Below are 23779 nucleotides of genomic sequence, written 5' to 3' on the forward strand. Positions count from 1 at the left end.
AAAGCTACCTCTGTGAAAGACTCTGCAAATGGTTAACAGCCAGATGTCAGAAGCTTTAAGCATAGGTTGAGCAATCTATAATTTTTTCCGTCAATAAGTCTATTCCTATCTCTACACACAATTTATAAAGTTATATCCAATAAAGTATGTAAACAAAAAGTAAATTTTTGTTAGAATCTTCCTCTTGGATCTTACGTGATGACATACAATTTCAAGAAACACAAAATAAAACACTTTTAGACAAATATTCTGTGCTGAAATTGCTTATAACCTCACCAACTGGATCAATAAGCTTGTAACACAAACTTACATTATCCAGCATTCAAGATATTTCCATGCATATTACATTATGCATCACCACTTTTGCCTGTTCTCTGACCCACTGTTATTCTCCCTCCTTAGCCACCTAGTATTTAAAGTGATAACTAGATATAGTCGAAAATTTTGAAATATGATTAAAAGGGACACTGTTTAATTGTGTTTCCTTCCTTGTTTTTTTTTTTTTTTTTTTTTTATCTCTTTGGTGATTAGTCAATTAAATTAACTTCTGTGAGGACACAATAAAACTACTTAAAATGGTTTCTTGAAGAGAACACATTTTATGTCTGTTTTGTTCCTTGTACCCTAAAATGTTCTCTAACTCCACATAAAACCTCACTGCATTCTAGTTTTTCCGTACAAGCATTTAGTGGCCAGGGTCTATCTGGAAGAAAAGAAAATCCTTCCATTTTTGGTGTAGATCCAAAATATCCCCCTGGAAGGTAAAATGCATTTTTCCTTTGCTTGGTTGTAGCTCAGTAACAGTGAAATGTTGTGGTGACATTTTATTATTTCTTATTTATTTATTCGTTTATGTATGTACGTATTTATTTATTTATTTATTTATAGAGGGAAGGCTGTATTTCCATCATGTAAATTAATTTAACATATAAATTCAGTTTGGGATTCACCTCATACATGTAAGCAAACTGCCACCCCAACATACTGACATGATGAATCCCATTCCCTGCACTTTTCTTGCTGAAAAAATGTGCGTAGAGCTTCTGTGTTTAAGCTGGGGACTATCAAATGTATTGTCATTATTTTTACTGTTTATCTTTTCTTATTAGACTTTACGTTTATGAAGACAAGAGAACATATTTACTTGTTTAAGGATGTATCCCTAGCATAATGCCTAGTGCCTGTCACAGAGTAGGTTCTGGATAAATGCTTATTGATTGATGATTGACTGAGCACCTATTCTCTCATACATATTATATTTATTCCACTTTCTTATTCATCCTGCTCCTTTTCCATAAATATACTTTCCTCAGTGCACAACATATTTTCTGATTGGCTTATTTAACTGATAGTAAATTTGAAATACAGGTATTTTTTTGTCCTTTTTTTCACTGCAATTGGATTTTTGCTATGCTATGCACTAAAAGATAAAACCAACAATAATTAATTATGTGCTAGCTCTAAGAAGCAGTACAAGGTACTATGGAGATACAAAAATTTATAATCCACGGTAAAGTTAAATCCATAAAAAGTCTAATCTAGTTGACATAATAATATTTAATCAACTGAAGGATCATTTGAAAAGTAAAAGGTTTAAGTAATAGTTCAAAACAAAGATAGAAAATCTGTAAAAATATGAAATTAACTTTACTTCTGGTATCAAATTGAGCCAAAATTGCAGTAGAAATTTGAATAAAAGTAATATCTTAGCATTTTACAAATCAAGGAAATCATCACAGAGGAGATGGACTGTGACCTCTTTTAAAGAATGTTGAGAATTCTGTAGGCACACAGGTTCCAAAACAGCAGCAACTCACTTCATATTTAGAATTTGAATTTCCTTGTCTATTTACCTTAAGTTTTTATTGTGTAGAATAAACCCCAAATAAAACTTGGTTTTAGATACTTTTAAACCTAGAAGAGGTTTTCTAACTAAGACCACCTTCTAACATATATCATTATATTTGTTAGGTACCATTTCAAAAGTCAGATTTTTCTAAGTCCCATCTCATTATTATTCTTTATTCATACCTCATTGAGGTTTGATTGGGCCACAAAAATGACATTTTTCCTTTTCCTGCCATGTCCCAAACTGACCAAGAAACAGACATAAAGGATAATATACCTACAGATCTACACATCGTTTTCATTATTGAGATTGTTGATAAAGCACAGTGTGATCTGGGCATGCTGCAGTAATGGATTTCCTAACATTGAAAAAGGACATTGAAAGATTTCTGACCTATTCACATGGCATGCTAGGCAACCACAGGCCTTCCAGTCTGGGGACTAGTACTTGGATAACTTATGACATGAAAAAGCAGCCCACAAAGCAGTCCTCTGTTCAGGAAGACAAATCCTGAAAACAAGAAGAAATAAGAAGCTGAGATATGCCCACTACCTCTTTAATTAACCAATAAAAGAGATCACCTGTCTATTCAGAGTAGGAGTAAATGGGAGAGAAGGAAGGGCAGGAGCTAGGAGTGCCACGTTAATGGATAACCATCCACACAGAAGAAAACATCGAAAGTAGGAATAAAATTTTCCATGAGCACTTTTAAAAAAATAAAAATTTAATGTTTATTTATTTTTGAGAGAGAGAGAGGAAGAGAGGCAGAGTGTGAGTGGGGGAGGGGCAGAGAGAGACAGAGACACAGAATCCAAAGCAGGTACCAGGCTTTGAGCTGTCAGACAGAACCGAGCCCTAAATGGGGCTCCAACCCACCAACTGAACCATGAGATCATGACCTAGGCAGAATTCAGAGGCTCAACTGACTGAGCTACCCAGGCGCCCCTTCCCTGAGCACTTACATGTCTCTTCCTCCAGATCATTTGCTTCTGATGGAGCTAGGATTTTTGGTTGCTTTTGTTTGTTTATTTGCTTGCTTGATTTAATTTCAGAATGAAGTGCACTGTAATGACAAGACCATTAGTTTTGATGTAAGGAAAATATGGATTCATATTAATCAATTCTTGGCCTAACAAGTTTTACTCAATATTTTACAATGGTATGATTTAAATGAACCTTTTAAAATTGGAGAACATATCAGATGTATTTCCTCCAATATGATTAATTTGTATACTCTTAGTCTTTTCTTAGAATCATTCAGAAAATTTAAATATATGATAACGTTTAAAATACCCTCTTAGGTGACTACACTCAATAGTATATCTTGGAAAGTACTACTTTTCCTTTGAGTATTTGGTTCTGAGAATCAATTAATACCGTGTGTGTGTGTGCCTGTATATACGTGCTTAACTGGATTTACTTTTGTGAATAAAAATGGAAAGCCTCCCTAAAGAGGTGACATGTGAGCTGGATAGTTAAAATGAATTAAGCATGTGAAGACAGAACTGGTATAAGAACTCATGGAAGCTACACAAGGCTTGGCTTTATTAAGGAACTGAGAAAGAATGTCAATGGGACAGGATTAGACTGAGTTAGAGTAGCAATACTAAAGAGTAAAGTTGGAGAATTAGTCAGAATGGAGTTAATCAGACTTATTGATCATGGAAAGAAGTGTAGATTTTATTTTAAGAGCAATAAAAACCCATTGAAGGCTTTAAGCATGGCAATGAAAGAATCTAATTTACATTTTTAAAGGGGTGTTTCTCTATACAAGGCTGAATGGATAAGAGAAAAACAAAGTGGAATGAGGGATTTTATTAGTCAAGAGGAAGCAGATTTTGGTTTGGATGAGTAAAAAGTTCACTAAAGACTTTGGTATTCCTTTAATATTTTATAGCAGCTTCCCTACCAGGGAAAATCTTACTTAGTTTCAAGTTTCAGCATTAAGATGCTACTAAGAGAAAAGATTAAATTATCAAAAGAATAAACGTGAGGACAATGGCAATTTTTATGGAAAACTTAGTCTCTGCAAGTTCCTTTTTAAAATTATTTTTTGTTAATATAAGAGTCTTTTAAAATGAAAACTATAAAGGACATCAGTAAATCTATAATTAAGATTATTTTTTTCCATTGAAATGGGCCCGTATCCGTTAATAAGATTAATGTATATTTTTTGGTGATACTCTTAACATTTGTAATTCTTATAGTTGTGATGTGCTTGAATTAAGCCAATTTAGGAGAAAAATAAATGAAATTTTCAAAGATACAACTTTGCATTGAATTATTCACTTTTTATTCATTTCCATGAAGCCTGATGTGAGTCAGAGTAAAGACAAAAACAAAAAACAGTAACAACAACCAAAAAATCCCAATGTTATCATTTAGTTGTTATCTGAGGCAACAGAGTTGATACATCATAAGTAAGGGCTAGATAACATGGAAGGATAGATAAAACAAGGTTAAAGAAAAACTCCATGTGGATTAAGACTATGAGAATAAGTTAGAGAAGCCAGAATACTCCCTACAATTTATTCAGTTATTTACTTTTTACCCACTTGTACCTAAAATAGGATCCATCAAGATTAAACATATAAACAAGTTAAACACATGCACATACATACACACAAATGAAACCTGATTCTCTGACTCCACACAGGGCAGAAAACAGCAATACAGTAACTGAGCCATTGGGCAGCCCCTAATCAGACATCATGAAACGAATCACTGGTGTTCTCCATGAAAGATACAAGGAATTTGACAGGGATTTCTCCCTCAGAGGCCTCGTCTGTGCCTGTCCCTGCCACATCTACACATTAAGAATAGTTGAAACAACCCCCATGCAGCATATAGGAAAAGCACTACCATCAATGTATTTCTCTAAGTTAGATTCCAGGCACTTGTGAGAGGTTAAGTAGAAAAATATGTTAGATCACAAGAATTATTTGGAGGTCTACTTTTCACATAACAAATTGATGATACCTGCTTATTTTACTTCTTTTTTTTAATGTTTATTTATTTTTGAGATAATGTGAGAGAGCTGTCAGCCCGGAGCCCAACATGGGGCTTGAACTCATGAACTGTGAAATCATGACCTGAGCCAAAGTCAGATGCTTAACCAACTGAGCCACTTAGGCACCCCTCTCCTTCTGTGTAAAGTTACAAATCCAAAGAAAACAGAGAGTACTTGAAAATTCATTGGAGTGTCATCAAAATTTAGAAAGTCTGTAGAACAACTTTAAATGAATAAAATCTTTCCTAAAGATATAAAAAGGTAACATTAAAACTAAAATTATGTATGACTGTCTTTAATTTATGAATGTATTCTAAAAGAAATCAAAATAGAAAATGTATTTGCTGACTTTTCTCAAAGGTATTATTTACAATACATTTAGAAAAATCTACCACTACATATCTTTACGTTGATCCAACTGTGTATTGATACTACTTTTATTTTGTTGCTGTTCATAATTAATCAGATTTAGTAATATTGTTGCAGGATTTTTTTTTACCTCAATTCCCGGGGTTCCTCATCTTGCAGCTTCGAAGAATAAAGAGGTGGACACAAAATGAGTAGTAGGCAAAAGTTTATTACAGTGCAAGATCAAAAAGGAAGAATCATATGAAACCTGTCTTTATAGACAGGGGACATTTGAAGGTGAGTACCTGCGACTATAGACAAGGGGCCTTGTCTTAGAAGGTTCTCGTCGCCCCCTCCCCTTTTTTTCCCCCTCGTTCTTTCTCAGGTACTACCCTTCCTTATTGGCTTAATAACTCTAGCTACTGGGTTTTCCACTCCTGATTGGCTCAACTCCATTGTGGGAGAGATGGTAGATGGCCATACAGTTCCTTGTGGGTCACAGGTTTTATGGTCTACTTTCTTTAGTCAGGTGTTTTGTCAAATTCCTAAGGGGAACTTGAGGGGCAGTAGGTGGTGTCTGTTACATTCTTAAGAGGAACATTATGCCTGAGGGGGTTTGCTGTGATCAGACACTCCCAGCATTGTTTCAAAATATGTGTTTTTCCCCAACCAGGGAACTCATGTCCTAATTTTCCCTCTCTGTCTATTTTACCCTACCTTTTCCCTATCATAATATTAAATTTTATATTTAATTTGGGAACATTCTTAGTTAAGGAGAAATTTCTTATAACATTTACTGATTTCAAGAGTGTAGGCGTTACTAAGAATTAATTCAGAAGATTGTACTAAAAAGCAAGAAAGTACAGCAATAGTTACTTGTTTGTTTTTATTTTAGTACAATCTCTTAAGAATTGACAATTATGATTGTTAAGTGCTATTTTCATCACTCAATAGATCCATTCATCTGCTTACAAATTACTAATTTCATTTTTCTTCAAAAGTATACAATTTATTCTTAAAAGGAGAGAGGTGGTCATATGTGTCATATGTACTAGTAAAATGAGAAAAACACAAATTAAATATATTATTAATTTACTTCATATTTCACAAATAAAATGAATTTTTATTATTTAAATTGTCAACGATAACATGGTAAATAGAATTCATTCTGTTAGTGACATAAATGCAAAATTAAATGCAGATTACATTTAAATAGCAAATTATTTTGTATAACTCATTAATATTAAAGCCATTCTATGTTCAAAGTAGAGTAAGGGGTAAAATACTATATATGCTATAAAAAGTACTCTAAACAATTTATAATTAAGTAGATGAAATTTCAAAAGCATAATTAATGGCTAAAGAATTTAATAACAACAAAAAATGTTCTTTGGAATAGGTAAGCAGTGTTAAAATGAGTCATAGAATGGTTACTTCCAGAAGATAATCTAGGAAAATATTATGAGTGAAAAAACACTGATTTAGAACCCAAATTTTAGCCTTTGAAATACTAGTAATTTTTGAATAATCAGAAATAAGAGGTAGAGAAATTACATATAAGAACAACTTTGTAAGTAAACTGAAGGCATGCAAATAAAAAGAAAAAAAAAACCTTCAAGTTGTTTGTAACATAGAAATGTCTAAAAGAGAGGAAGAGCATGAAAAATATATTGGGAAGCTGGATTATTAAAGTTCTTTTTTTTTTTTTTTTTTTTTTTTTAAATTTTTTTTTTTAACGTTTATTTATTTTTGAGACAGAGAGAGACAGAGCATGAACGGGGGAGGGTCAGAGAGAGAGGGAGACACAGAATCTGAAACAGGCTCCAGGCTCTGAGCTGTCAGCACAGAGCCCGACGCGGGGCTCGAACTCACGGACCGCGAGATCATGACCTGAGCCGAAGTCGGACGCCCAACCGACTGAGCCACCCAGGTGCCCCTATTAAAGTTCTTAAATACAAGGCTAAGAACATGATATATATATATCATGTTATAATCTAAGGGACAAATGACAGGGATAAGTAAGGTTTGCATTTGAGTTTGTTTAGGATGACAATAATGAGTTCAATCTTCTACATTTTCCCTTAAATGTTTGTACCTTGCAGATGGTTAGACATATGGACCTTCATTTCTAGTTGTAATAGAGACTGAATTATTCAGTCTCTGAGAGAAAGGGTCAGAGGAATTCATTGTAATCTTGTGACAAGTCTAGATCATTGAGGAAAGCATGCAGTCACACAAGGGCTGTGACCAATAAGTGAGTTTGGCATTGTGGTGAAAATGAGATAATCCCAAAGTAGAGCAACAGTTCTAATAGTGGTAGGAACTGAAAAGCAAAAAGTAGTAACTGGATGTATGAAGGGAATATTTGTAAGAATGAGACAGCAAAGGAGACTAAAGTATGAATGTTGTGGAGGCCAAAGAAAATGGCTGTAGGAGTTTTTAAGAAGGAGGTAAATAGACATAGGTATCAACTCAGCAAAATGCTGCAGTATAAGTGGAAGTAAAGAGCAAGGAATAATGGGGAACAGGAGGTTTACTAGAAGTACAGTTATTTATTTATTTATTTTTATTTTTATTTTTATTTTTATTTTTATTTTAAGTAAGCTCCATGCCCGACATGGGGCTTGAACTCACAACTGTAAGAACAAGAGTCACATGTTTGGGCACCTGGGTGTCTCAGTTGTTAAGCATCTGACTTTGGCTCAGGTCATGATCTCACAGTTGGTGAGTTCCAGTCCCACATGGGGTGAGCACAAGCCCTGCTTTGGGTGAGCTCATGTTCTACTTCAGGTGAGCATGAGCCCACCTTGGGTAAAAACAGGAGCCCCAGGTGAGCCCCCCTTCTCTCTCTCTCTCTCTCTTTCTCTTAAAAAAAAAAAAAGTCACATGTTCTACTGAGAGAGCCAGTCAGGGGCCCCTAGAAGTGCATTTAATGATATCTGTGTGGCCTGGCCAGAGTTCAGAATATGGATACACATGCCTGAAATGCTACCCAAACCTTAGTTAAGTCCAATATCTGGTAAACTCAAAGAAAATGTGCTTAATATTGCCTTTTCATTTTTTATTCATATTCAGATGGAATCTTTCCTCTTCAATTAGATTGTAAATCACAAACAAATATGACACTCAAGGAATTGATAAAGAAACTAAATTTCAGGAAAATAACTCATTAAAAATTTCTGACAGAAGAGGAACTGGATGTGAGTGAAAAATTACAAATGTGTCATTGTCGAAGAGGATAATTTAGCAAAGGAATTCTATCTCCTAGAATGTATTTTACTTGAACTATTCCCAAATTCCACACTGTAAAATTTTATTGACTACCATTCTCAGATAATGGTAGTAATGTAGATTATCATTTATCTCTGATCTGGCTATGGAAAGAAGAATACCATGGGCTTTAATGATTTTTATTTTACTACAGTATATTATAATTACTATTCAAAAGGAGGAAAAAAATCAAACAAAAATATATTTCACCACAATGTTTGCTAAGTAGAGTAACTTGCTTCTTTAACAATACCTGGTTAAATGAGAACCGACTCTATAAATAATCACATTTGCTGATGTTTAGAATGTAGAACATATAAGAAAATTGAAAAAATAATAAATTCATGAGCAAGAAAAAAATTTAATTTAACATTAACTGCATAGGGTGACTTTAAAAGACAAGGTATATTGATTATTTACATTAACAAAGTAGGCATGATCTCGTGCATATATATTCTAAGTTAGTTACATTTCGATGACTATTAATTCCTGGTGTAAAGACTATAATTCTTAGACATTAAATATAAGTAGATTTTATCACAAAGAAGTGACAACAATGTGAAACATAAAGGAAATAAGAAAGATTTTGACTAATACTTGGAAAAATGACTCTTTATATTGAAACAAAATACATGAGAAATGTAATGTATTTTTAAAATAATTTATTTTCTTATAATCAATCACTTCCATATTGTACTCTTTTATAATATATTATATTTTCTGTTTAAGAAAATTATAATTTCAAAGATTATATAATACAATTAACTGTCCTTTTGTTTTATTTTATTTTTCAGTTTTGTGTTTGCATATTTAGAATATACTCTACACGCATGTATTTGCAAAAACTGAAATTCCAGGTCAATTTTAAAATTGAATAAAATTTTTTGGGAAAAATATTTTAAGTGTAAAAGAATGGAAACATATTGTACTGAAAACATACTGAATTGCTAAAAGAATAGATTTTAAAAGTCATCATAGCAAGAAGAAAAAACAATTTCTATCACTAGGTGTGGTGGTGCATGTTAACTAGACTTACTGTAGTGATCATTTGGCAATGTATACAAATATTGAATCATCATGTCATACACCTGAAACTAATAAACTGTTATATGTCAATTATATCTCAATTTAAAAAACAAGACTAGAAAGAGATCTCTGCAAAACCCCACATTTTCATGCTGTGCATAAGGAGACATATTCTATCTTTTACACACATATAACTCAAACATTGTATCTGCTCACTCAAGCCATGTTTGAACCTGTTGGGAGTCTGTCTGGCTTTCTACAAAGACCTCATTAAGTATGTAATAAAGAGGCGCCTGGGTGGTTCAGTCGGTTGAGTGTCGGACTTCAGCTCAGGGCACGATCTTGCGGTTTCTGAGTTCGACCCCGTGTCAGGCTCTGTGCTAACAGCTCAGAACCTGGACCCTGCTTCCGATTCTGCGTCTCCCTCTCTCTCTGTCCCTCTCCCCTTCAGGCTCTGCCTCTTTCTCTTAAAAATAAATAAACGTTAAAAAAAATTTTTTTAAGTATGTAATAAAACTTTCTATCCCCTCTTGGAACATGTATAGTGATATCAGTCTGAGCATCCAAACCAAATTTTGGTTTGGGACATGCATCTCATCTCTGTGAAGTCACTATAATGCTTCATAATTGGTTATACAAATACAATTTTAATAGTATTTGATTATCCACTCAGTTTTAAAACTATTATGAATAACTCAAAAGAGAGGTGAAGCAACCTAACACGAAATTCTGGATTCAGTTCAATTGACTTTATTGTTATGGCTCCGTGATTTTGGTGAATGACTCAATTTTTTAAGCTGATGAAACTTTTTGCTGAAACTAATATAAACATCTATGTTTAGATGTTTTTTAGTGTTTATTTTTGAGAGAGAGAGAGAGAGACAGAGAGAGACAGAGAGAGACATGAGTGGGAGAGGGACAGAGAGAAAGGGAGACACAGAATCCAAAACAGGCTCCAGGCTCTGAGCTGTCAGCACAGAGCCCGACACAGGGCTCAAACCCATGAACTGCAACATCATGACTTGAGCTGAAGTCAGATGCTTAACCAACTGAGCCACCCAGGTGCCCTAAACAGTATGTTTATATGGAGGCTGCCTAAAGTATACAGCTTCTTAGTGTCAGTTTTACAACTTTAACAATAATGTTTTTGATACCATATTCCAGTAACACCTGCTCTAATGTAAATGTGGGAAATTTACAAAATAAGGGATGAAATAATGTCTGATAAAAAAGTTGAAAGTCCAACATGCATAAAATAAGTTCTATAGTAAATAGAATTCTTAATAAAAATATAAATCTTCTAACACTTGGGGCACTTCAAGTTAGCATATGAGTCAACATTGATGCTGTCATCATTAAGAACAATCAGTGCTTAATGTGTGTCAAGACACAGGAGGAAGAAAATTTTGTTAGGACTCTTCTGAATGAAAATGTTTAGTTCCTGTGAGCAGCTGCCCTTAAGGCTTGACTTTCACTTTAGTAGAATGAATGCCCTTTCATTTCTCCCTCCATCTAAAAAATACAAGTCCAAAACAGTATTTCAGAATGAAATCTGAAGAGGAACACTAAAGAGCCAGTGCAGGCTAGGGGAAGCAACAGTAATTACCCCTCGAGTTGTTTTTATTGTTTACATGAGAATAATCAATTGACCACTTGGAGTAATCAGGCAGTCAGCAGGGAATCTCTCCAGTCTGGACAAGTCAGTGAAGATACAGCCCAGACTTGCACTTGTATTATCTGGGGCTCTCTGACTCTGGGTGGGAGCCACTGCAAGGCACATCCACTCTTGATGTGTCTAAACCCAGCCAACATCAGGGAGCCAAATTTCATCATTCAACTCTGCCTGTGTGAATTCGCTCGTAAAATTATAAATTTGAACCACATAAAGTTGCTATTTTGCAGGTCAAAAACATTAAAAAATCAACATTTTTTTAACAGATCAGTAATATCTTTCCTTTTGATGTAATAAAAGTAATTGATACCTCTTTCAGGTGTCACAGAGCAATGACCTCATTATAATTTTAACTCTGCAGCTCAAGGCTTGTGCCACTAGAATTATTTTTTGTATACTAATAAAGTATCTCAAATAGTAAAGAGTCTGATAAATAATCAAATTAATCAATAACTTATTACTACAAGTCAAATTTCTCTGAGTTTATTAAAATTTTGTAACACAAGGGGAGTTTAGAGGAAAACTGACCTGTTTATAGACATTTTTAGCTATTATTTGAAATCTAGATACTCATAAGTAGTCAATGAATGCTAAATATAATTTTCACAATTTTCTGGGTTAAATTTTGTATAAGAAAATTACTATGAGACTAATTTAAATCAAAATCACTTATGAAGCAGCTATAGAGTGGCATCTCAAGAGATGAGTAGATTGATATTTGGAAAAACTCAGTATTTTGTGGCAGGTTGTTAGAAAATGAGACTTCCAAAAATGCTGTCAGAAGAACTTTAAGATTTTAGAATAACCATGCAGCTTGGGGCTTGGAAGCAGGTAGATACATACTTGAAGTAAATTATCTGTACTGGTAAATAATTAAAAGTCAGGATGCACAACAAATAAGAATTTATTACCATTGCAAAACCTTCAAAAGCATCTCCTGCTAGGGCATGCTTTTGATGATAATTGAGGTACAGATAAGATACCCATATTTTTCAATGCTAATATGTATGTATCTTTGGTCTTCTGTTTTAATCAGACAAATGACATTCAGTGAGCTATATTTATATATATTTAAAAAAAAGCAACACCGATCTTGGTCTTCTCCTTGCAGTTCAAAGCAAGAGGGGCCAGTAATAAAACAACTTTTAACATTCCACTCTTCACTCATCTCTATTGATTTACATCTTGTTTTCAATAACCTGGCCAATAAATGATCCACTCTTTGTTTTAAAAATTCAATTTAAGAATATATAACCAACTTTCTCGATACATTTCTTGGCATTTAGTATTAATACTTGTGTCGGGCATTTATTTTTATAAATTTTGGGGGTGAATAAGGCTTACTCTTGGCTGCTTTCCTTGTATGTGACCTGCTCTTGTTAGCCAAACTCTGAGGCACACATACAGTGAACATTACATAGAGTCTACTGTCTGGCAAGACAGTGAAAAGTAGACCAAACACACCAGGTCAGACTCTCCCTGAGGGAGGGGGACTTGAGATAAAGTGTTGAAGTCAGAAACAAGAATGTGGACTATGGAAGAGGATCTACCCCCCACAGGTGTATATGAGGGCCAGCTGCCCATGAGGAGGAGGGCTACAAGGGTAGTACAGTGCCAAATGCTTCATTGTTGCAAAAGGAAGAATGATTGAACAGTTTAAACAATCTTTTAGCTTGTCTGTTCAGGGTTGGTTGAATGAATGCATCACTGTGCAGGCTGATTGTTTAATGCCAAGTACATTTTGATTTTTAGGAACTGCGTTGGCCTATTAAGTCAGTTAGGTTGAGTCTAGAGAGTATAACTTGAGTCCCCATAGCAGTGAAACTATAACTGCTTTCTATTGATTTTAACTAAGTTTCAAAAACTAGTTTCCCACTTTATATTCTCTTAAGACTTACCTAGTTGCTATCTTTAATTTTTCATAGTGTACAGGCTCAAGGCTCTAGAAGTTATCAACTTCATGAAGCCCACATTTCCTTAACTAAAGGAACTCATCTCTCTTGATTGAGCTGATTAATAGGAATTTTAAAGCAGGTACACGAAAGTGTTGTTCTTATCTTCATATTAGATGGGTTTGAATTAAGACCCTAGTATCTTTAAATAAGAGAAATGAGAGGGCTTTAAAATGATAAAAATTGGAATCAACAATATGTAATTGTTATGATTATTTGTGCACAAAATACATGGGTATCAGCATTCATGAAGCAAAAAATAGAGATATTTCAAGCAGAAGTTGAAACAAACCCATTTACCCCTCTCATATATTGTTCAACATTATTAAGAATCTAAATGCAATCAGTAATACAATTTAAAAGTTAAAGAAATTTATATGCATATCAAACTCTATGTCACTGAAACATAAAAATATTTTTGAATGTCTATGGAACCATGAAAAATTGATATATATTTGATTATAAAAACCCAGATAGTCTAAAAGTAGGTAAAGTCTACATTACTAAAATAAAATACTATTAAATACTAAAACAGAAATCAAATACTATATTAAAAACAATCTTATTAAAGTTAAACAGAACACTTTTGCAATATTTAAAGAAGATATCACAAAGTATTTGGTAAATAAATTAAATGAACAGACTACACATAATTACTGTTAGGATTTAGCAAATTCAGTCCTCAGAGAAAAATTAATAGCCCCATTTATACTTTTTTATACTAGTAAAAAATATGAAAATTAGTGAATCAAGTCTATAAATCAAAAGAAAACTAGAGAAGAGAATACAAATGAAAGCAGAAATTAATTAACCACAAAACTTTAAAAAGTGGAGCTGATGGATATACACAACTATTGGCTTATTGAAAAAAAAGAAGAGTAGAAGTTAATATTTATTTCCACTATAATTCTATACTATATTAGTGGTAATTGACAACTGGGAATTTCAATTAATAAAATTACCATACTCAAAATGGATCATAGACTAAAAACATATCATCTAAAACTATAAACTTCTAGAAGAAATCTTATTTTTTTTTTATAATTTTTTTTTAATGTTTATTTATTTTTGAGACAGAGAGAGACAGAGCATGAACGGGGGAGGGTCAGAGAGAGAGGGAGACACAGAATCGGAAGCAAGCTCCAGGCTCTGAGCCATCAGCCCAGAGCCCAACGCGGGGCTCGAACTCGCAGACCGTGAGATCGTGACCTGAGCTGAAGTCGGACGCTTAACCGACTGAGCCACCCAGGCGCCCCTCTTATTTTTTAATTTTGTTAACAAAAGATTTATCCAACTTGACACCAAAAGCAGGATCTTAAAAAAAGTTAGATATTAAAAAAAAATTAACGTTTATCTATTTTTGAAAGAGAGAGACAGAGCACTAGTAAGGGGAAGGGAAAATCTGAAGCAGGCTCCATCCAGGCTCTGAGCTATCAGCACAGAGCTTGATGCGAGATTCAAACCCAACAGTGAGATCATCACCTGAGCCAAAGTCGGGTGCTTAACTAACTGAGCCACCCAAGCACCCTAAAAAAGCTGGATTTTTTTCAGTGAGATCATCACCTGAGCCAAAGTTGGGTGCTCAACTAACTGAGCCACCCAAGCATCCTAAAAAAGCTGGATTTTTTAAAAGTTAAGTGCTTCTGCTCTTAAAATACACTGTAAAGAGAGGTAAAGAAAACATTTGCTATTACATGTCTGATAAAATACTTGTATCCAGAATATGTAAATAATTCCCAAAATTAAATAATAAAAATTGAAGAACCTAATTTAAAGTGTACATAAGATTTGAACAGCTACTTCACCAGGGAAGATACCAAGTAAGCAGAGAGAAAGATATTCAACATCATCAAGTCATTATGAAAATACCAATTAAAACCATGATGAGACACCACATCTATTAGAATGACCCTGTTAAATATTGGCAAGGAAGTAGAACTACTGGAATAATCATATCATTGCTGGAAATATAAGATTTATATCTTTGAAAGTCAGTTTAGCAGTTTTCTGGAAAGTTAAACACATACCTAATATATGCTCAATCTATTCCACTTCAAGATTTATACAAAAGAAATGAAAGCAAATTCCAATACATTGTGTACGCATGCAAATGTTCATAGCAGCTTTATTCTTAATAGCTAGAAACTAAAAACAACACAAATGTCCATCACTAGTGAGTGAAGAAATAGATTGTGGTATATCCATACAGTGGAATGTAGCTCAGCAATACAATTTAAATAACTATAGTTATACACAAAAAAGTGGATGGATATCAAAATTATACTGAATGAAAGATAACAAAAAGTATGTATATTGTATATTTCTATTTATATGAAATTCTTAAAAACATAAACTCATATATAGTGATAGAAAACATGTTACTGTTTGCCTGTGGAGAGAGTGTGGGGATGGGGACAAGGAAAGGCTAGAGGAAGGGATTGCAAAAGAGCACAAGAAAACTTCTGGAGGTAATAGTTCTATTCATTATCTTGATTGTATTGATGATTTCTTTGGGTAGACAGATGATAGAGGATAGATTAATAGTTAGAAATATATATACATAGGTGTCAAAAGTTATAAAACTATATGCAGCTCAATGAATTTCAATCATACCTAAAGAAGGTTGTTCTAAAAATACTAAGTCTGTAATAAAACCATTTGTGCTATCTGGTTGGCAAAGGTTTTATAAAATGTCACCTAACTGATTAAGTCATCAGAAAGTAAAGTCCCATTATTTTTTGCAGTTGTATGAATTCCTATGAATTCTAGAGTTTAAATTAGCTATATATATCAAATATGTGAATCTCCACTAACAGTAGTTATTCAACAGGATATTAATGTAACAGGATATTAAAATGAGAATCTTTCTTTCTCAGAGTTGACTGAATTTTCAGACTTGAAAACACTACAATTGTGGCAAGGTACCTCCATATCCAAAAACTAAATGTTAATCTGCCAGTATATGAAAATCTAAAATGCTATAAAATCCTTTTGGCTAACATTAACTGTCACTCACCTTGTGGGTATAAGTGTTGAGGTAAGAGGTTTGGAGAGGACGGTTAAGTTGGCATGTTGTGTATGGTGCAGGGAGCTGATAGCATTTTTTCCTTTCTTTCTTTCTTTTCTTTCTTTTCTTCTTTCTTTCTTTCTTTCTTTCTTTCTTTCTTTCTTTCTTATCTTGAGGAAAGTGAATGGGGATTCATAGGAACCACATAAACATCTTGACTTGTGTGTTGGCATTGTGAGGAGGTAGGACATGATGTTTATAACTTCGTGACTGCATTAATGACTAGGTAGATGCTTTGTTGGCTTTGCTGTAGATAAGTAAATAAACCTAATGGGGGATGGCTGCACTTTATGGTAGGACACGGCTAAAACTTAATGGATGTTCTGCTGTCCTAATCAACCCCAAGATATTTTTAAAAGGACCCTGAATAGAAAAAGGGGTAGAACTAAAAATCAGCATCTAAAATTCAGCAGAGAAAAAAAAAAACAGGACATAGTTTTTATTTATATTTCATATACATGATTCTTATAATGTTTTGGAAGCTCCCTATGAAGTAATATTTAGCATTTTGTCAAGATTACTTACATAGAGGAAAATGGTGAGTTTTTGATTTATGAAAAGAAACTTGATGACTTTCTTTTATCTAGAACTATGAAAATCAATGTTCAATGATGCACAAATGTCAACCACAGTCCTACCAGATGCAAGTATGCATGACAACCGAAGGAAAGTCATTTAAAATAAGACAGATGACTTTTTCATATTTCCTCTAATTTTTAAAAACTATTTGCAGTTACTGAGTGAATTTTTTTCTTCAGTGTGTACGTAGATTCCTGATAATACCATAGTCCTAGTAAAAGAGCAAATACCCAAGCGTGATTTTTCCACCCAAGAACGGACGGACATTTGAATTTGGGATTTGTCCAACTCCTTTTGTAAAGAAAGAGAAAATTGCTTTTTTGCCAACTTTTAAGTGTTTTTGCTTTATAGGTGTGTACTGGGTATAGGTGTGTTTGCTTTATAGGTGTGCATAGGTGTGTACTGGGGCCCATGGTTAACGCAATTCCCTGCATCGTACATGGCTTTCACTTTTCCTCTCACTCAATTGTTGTGCGATGCAAACAAGAAACAATCATGGTCTTAACTATGCAATATAGGAGAGACACTAAGCAAGTCAACGTATTTTAGGGATAATGTAAAATTTTTACAAAGTTATATGTTTTGTTATTATTTTGGCAGCAGGAAGTTAGAAGGGACAATGCATCGCCTCTTTGTGTACTCTAACAAATTTCATTAGGAATCATTTGTGGCGCCCCGTGTGATTTCATCAATGCTTTGTTGGAAGAAAGCAGAAGCAGAACATGACAGCTATACACAATGCACCCATGGAATAGTCAAATTATTTTGTTTCCCAATGACTTCCTCAAGGTCCATACTTGGCTGCTGTAAATTTAGAGAATTTTCATTGATTTTTCAAGAAAATGAAAGCATTACAAGATTGTTATCATTTTGCATTTCTTGAAATAAATAAACTTTCATTAAATGGAACCCACCTGTTCCATACATCCTAGCAAACATTTAAACTTTCCAGCTTGATGACTTTACTCTTCAACTTTTCAGAGGTGGGACAAATTTCATTTCATTCCTATTTAATTTACCTTTATACATCCCAGTGGAACTAAAGTAGTGAGATGTCAAGGCAGGGGCTCAAGCAGTCACCCTGCAAACCTTCTAGTTATTTCCTCTGAATCTTTAGCAACCACTAACATACATATATATATATATATATATATATATATATATATATATATATATATAATAGGTGAAATCTTATAAGACTAAAAAATATCACTAACATATATATATTAGTAGAACTTAAGAGAAAATCTACAGACTACAGATTCTAAAGTAAAAAGTATAGTTAGTTAACACAATTTAGTGTCTGGAAATAACAATTATTTTATATTAAAAAAACTATGGTGTGTGTATATAAAATATCTCATATATACAAATATACACAAAGAAACATAGTTTCTTATAAGAATAGATAAAAGTGTTTTATTTAATTATAATTCATTACCTGATTAGAAGAGTATATTTGAAGATCTAATTTATATTTGTAATTATGTTAAATATAAATAAAGCTTTAGGAAAATGCATCTATAATGAAGTGGCAATCATATTTTATTCACTCATATTTTTCAAGATATCTTCAATAAGACTCAAGAAGATGTAGACACTATGAGACAAAATCCCAATCAAAAAAGTTTTATAAAAATTGAAAATAACAGGATTTATTTAATGACCATTCTTAATATATATTGGACACTGCTAGATTTCATAATGAGATTTTTATTAATACAAAATTGGACAATGTTGTGGTCTAAAAATAAATATACTCTCTATCTTTGGGAAATAGTAATCATGAACAAATAAAGCAACTTAGGACCATAGTGAAATATAGTAAAATAAAACACATACCAAATTTTGAAAAATAACCCTAAAATATTGAGTGTAATAATTCCTAGAAATATCTGTATTCATCAAGGAACCCAATTGGTCTAATTTAACCTTGTTAACTGTGCCTCAACTGAATTGACTCTAACTTGGCCTCCTTTGGCATAGCTAGGCTTGAGCCCCTGTCATATATTTCTGTGCTTAATTTAGGCTGCAATTTCTCAGCAAATATGGTGTATCACTTTTCTACTCAGGTCTACATCTGAGTGTGATCTTGAATCATGGGAAATTCTGGATGGGTTTTTCCATGAAACATGCAGTCAAGAGAAACTTGTGAGGGCGGGTGACAATGTGAACCTACTTTCCCATTTTCTGCCTAAACCCTTCACACTAACCTCCTACTCACCAACACAAGTCTCCAATTCCCCAACTCTGCTGGATGGGCTAGCAGTGTGGGGTTCCCTGTCATGTGGTGTTCATTATGCATTGTTTAAAGGAACTCAAACTCTCTATATCATTATTTATTTATCTGTCTAATTCATCAATCTATCAATTAAAAAGCTACAACTGTTTCATAAATGTCATTTACTTAAATTAACATGTGTCTGCATGCATGAGTATTTATTTTTATAGAGTTTACTGTCATCATATTCATAGTTTTAAATTTAGCAACGATGAAGTTAAGAGCTAATATGTAGTATCATTATGTATAAATTGCTTATAATCCAAGTTTATTAAATTTTGTGTTCAGAGTCATTTTGACAATATTATTTATGGTATTTTAGGAGCCCAGGCAGACTGCCTCATAATGTAACACAACAGCATGTTAATTATTTTGAATTTAAGTTACCTGGGAAACACTCAGAGCCTCATATGTGCTCCCACAACCAGGAAATAAATTTCCCACATGAAAAGTACCCTCCCTGTAATAATAAGTAAAAAGGCATTCTTACTACCAGATCCAGGGACTTTAAAACAGAAAGCTGTAGAAACAAATCTTGTTACATTTTTTACTAACCTATTACCTCAGTCCAAATTCCACTTAGAGGTCCTTATTAATTAAGTTCCCAAATCCCTTTTTTCTTTTTTTTTTTACATTTATTTTTTGAGAGACAAAGTACAAGTTGGGGAGGGGCAGAGAAAGAAGGAGACACAGAATCCGAAGCAGGCTCCAGGCTCTGAGCTGTCAGCACAGAGCCCGACGTGAGGCTCGAACTCACAAACCGTGAGATCATGACCTGAGTCGAAGTCGGACGCAGTCTGAGCACCCAGAAGCCCCTAAATCCCTGTTTTCTTTATCCTATCAATGTCTCACAAATTTATTGTCTCTTTGTCTAAAATATATATAAACTGCTTGCCTTGGTCGTTTCTTTCAGTCTCCATTTCATTATTTTGTCCCCATGCTTGCATAATAAAATTTTGGTTTTTTTCTTCCTGTTAATCTGTCTCATGTCAATTTAATTCCTAAATCAGCTGGAAGAACATTGAGAAAAGAAATAAATTTCTTCCTCCTCTATAGTACCTTTATATAATAATAATTTAAAAAATTACTGCACTGGTATTAAAACAATACAAAAAACTTCATCACAAGACCTTAGAAGATTTAATACATTTTTAGCATTTTATCACCTTTGTCAAAAAAGGTAATGGAAGTAAGAACAAGCACCTGTCGTGAAATTTGATCTCATTCCGTATAACAGTGAGCTCTGATATTGGCTAAACTTTATATTGTTCTGCCTATTCATCTATAAAATAGGAAACATAATATGTTCTATTTGCATCACTGCAATGTTAATGAGGATTAGTGAATCAATATATAAGTCAAGTGGTCTTAGGACACAATTTGGTTGTAAAGAATCACTTCATAGTTGAGAGAGTTATATGATGTAGAACAGGCTTTATTGAGAATAGAGTATGTTTCACTGATCTTGTAAATTGCCCCATTACATATCAGATTTCACTTTTTCCAGTTTATTGACAAGAAATAATCTTCAAAAATGGACATGGGACATTTGTCAATGTCTATCTGTATCATACAATTGCAACTAAATAGGTACGGCAAATACATTTCAGTCAACTGGGCATTTCATACATGTTAGCCAATGTGATGATATATAGGATATAGGGAGGAGATGGGCCATTTGTGATGAATTCAGTTGACTTCATTCCACACCAATGGACTCTGATTAGCTGAAGGTACCCTCCCTCCTACAACCAATCTACTGGCTAACATTGACCAACTGCTTTTAAAATAAGATGTAACAATTATCCTTTCATATGTTTTATGTGAGCATGTCCACTTGTGAGAGGAAAGTTATGAATTATTGACACAGTTGTTTTTCCCCTTAATAAGGGAGGATATTTTTCAAACATTCTGACACTTTATTTCCACCTGTAAGATATAATCAGTCTCTCCAAAACTTTACTAGAACTCTTTCAGGCTTTGATAAAGGTGTTTATTTTATGAAAAAAAAAGTGCTTATTGAAGAATAATAACTTGTGAATGCCTTTCTTAAAATCAACAAGTCAAATGTACAAATAAAGTAACTAATTTTTTGTTAATGGGGTTAGAGCAATCAAATTATTTTATATAAAAAGGTGACCTAGGATTGTCCTCTGTGCTGTTGTGACATTTTTTATTAATGACTAGTCCAAAAGCAGATTTATCAAAATCCGTTTTGCATATTCATTGTTGTTACAATGGGTATCAAGAGATGATATTTCATCTTATCTTAAAAGATATTCCTTCAGAAGTTATCAGCTTTATTCCCCAACTTATTCTGAAGAATTTATACTTTGGTGGGCAAAGGGCTAAAAGAGCCCAAAGCCGACCTATCTTCTAGATTCTGTTCTGGAATTGCGCTTCTGGGTATACTAGAGTGTTTTTTTGTTGGCCAGAGGACAAGTTGTGTGGCTAGAAGCTTTGCCACTTTTGAGTACAGCGAGATAACATGTACAATCTCCATCTTTCCCTAAAGAAAGAAGCGTTGGGAGCAGATGTGAACGAAATCTTCTGCTTTATTTCTGTGAACAGAGACAACAATCCTAACAGCTCCACATAAACTCGTCAGCTTTCTCTCCGCTTCTCACAATCCATTGTCTATCTTAATGGTCATAAATCAGGAGTACTCTCATTTAGCTTGTAGAATTCTACACTGATACTTACCTTTAGAACTAGACATTTAACATAAGCATATCTGGTATGTTTTAAATGAATATTTTAGTTAAATACTTAGTTTTTGATTTTATAAAGGGATATCATATCACTTAAATTATCATCGCCCATAGTTCGAATCTACATAATGAAGTAAAGAATCCTGAGAGCTATAATGATGCATGTCTGCTAACTTCTAGGAATTCGGTAGATCAAAAATTCTTACTAAGACTGAGGCTGGGGGGACCTGGGTGTCTCAGTTGGTTGCCAGGCCAACTCTTGATTTCGAATCAGATCATGATCCCAGGGTCATGGGATCGAGCCTACTGTTGGGCTCCACACCAAGCACAGAGCCTGCTTAAGATTGTCTCTCTCTCTTTCTCTCTCTCTCTGCCCCTATGTCCCACTTGTGCTTGATTTCTCTCTCTCTAAAATAAAAAAAAAAAAAGACAGAGGCTGATAGAGGTATCATATTCACATGTTTGTTATTTAAGAATATGTTAATTAGAGTGTAGAACCATGAGTAAATCAAGAGTCCGAATTACAATAATATAAATAAGGGTCAGTGATGGATCTGGATATTTTGTTTATGTGGTTTTTTTGCTATTAGTAAGTCATCTGGAATTTATATTATACAAAACTTCTTTCACAAGCAGAATATTTAGTTTAGTTTGTATTGATTGTTATCTCGAGCATTTTACTTCCAAATAAAGCACTGAAGATAGTCATTTTTTGGAATTAATTTGTAAACAACAAATTGCATCCAAATTACATCTCCCTTCTGCAGAAAAACTGGAATTTATTTTGAAAATCTTTGTTTATCAAATAAATGGAATCACATAAATCTTAGCAGAAAATAATTTAATCCTTCAATGTTAATTTCCATATATTATAATACAACTTTTTAATCACTGTTGCTAGATTTGCCAGTTATATATACACTATTTTAAAGTCATTGTTATTATAACTTATGTACAATAAAATTCACCCTAAAGTATTGAATTCTATTGAATTTTAGTGAATACTTATAGTTATGTAATTGTCATCACACTCAAACACAGAACAATTCCAACACTCCAAAAATTTACTTGTGGCCCTTTGAAATAAATCTCATGATTTGAACTCTACCCTGGTAACCACTGATCTATTTTCTGTCCCTATAGTTTTACCTTTCCAGAGGATCATAAAAATAGAACTAAAAAATATGCAGCTTTTTTAGTTTACCTTAGCTGAGCATAAATTATTGGTGGTCCAGGTATCAGTTAACTGTTCCTTTTTTTTTTTTTTTCATAGTAGTTTTCCAATGTATAAATGCATTGCAGTTGGTTTATCCATTCGTTTGTTTAAGAGCATTTGGACTGTTACCCATTTTTGGCATTTATGAAATAAAACCACTATAAATGTTATAGGTAAGGACTGTCTATGGACATCAATATTCATACAAATTTGATTAATACTTAGGAGTGAGATTTCTGGAACATATGGAAAACACACATTTAATTTTTTAAAAATTGGACAAACTGCTTCCCAAAGCTGTTAAACCATACTGAATTCCCACGAATAATGCTGAGAGCTCCAGTTATTTCTCACCCTACTCAGCCATTATTATTTTCAGGGTTTCTTTAATTTGACAATTCTAATAAGTATTTAAAGGTAAATAATCAGGGTTTTAATTTATATTTTCTTAATAATTAATGATGTTGAGTATTTGTTCCTGTGCTTGTATGTTACCCATATATCTTTGATAAAGTATCTATTCAAGTCTTTGTCTACCTTTAATTGTGTTATTTTTTCATTCTTATCTGATAATTGAGTATACCTGTATGTGTGTGTGTCCAGCAAATTTTACTGTTAGTAAATTATATATGTAGATATTTGTTTTATGTGTATTTTTTCCGAGTCTCTCAATTTTCTTTTCATTTGCTTAAACATGTCTTTTGAAGGGCAGGATATCTATATCTATCTATATATCTATATATAGATATATAGATATAGATATATATTTTTTAATGTTGAAATCTAAACAACACTTTT

The sequence above is a fragment of the Panthera onca genome, chromosome B2 (assembly GCF_046562875.1).
Source record: "Panthera onca isolate mPanOnc1 chromosome B2, mPanOnc1 haplotype 2, whole genome shotgun sequence".
Classification (NCBI taxonomy): domain Eukaryota; kingdom Metazoa; phylum Chordata; class Mammalia; order Carnivora; family Felidae; genus Panthera; species Panthera onca.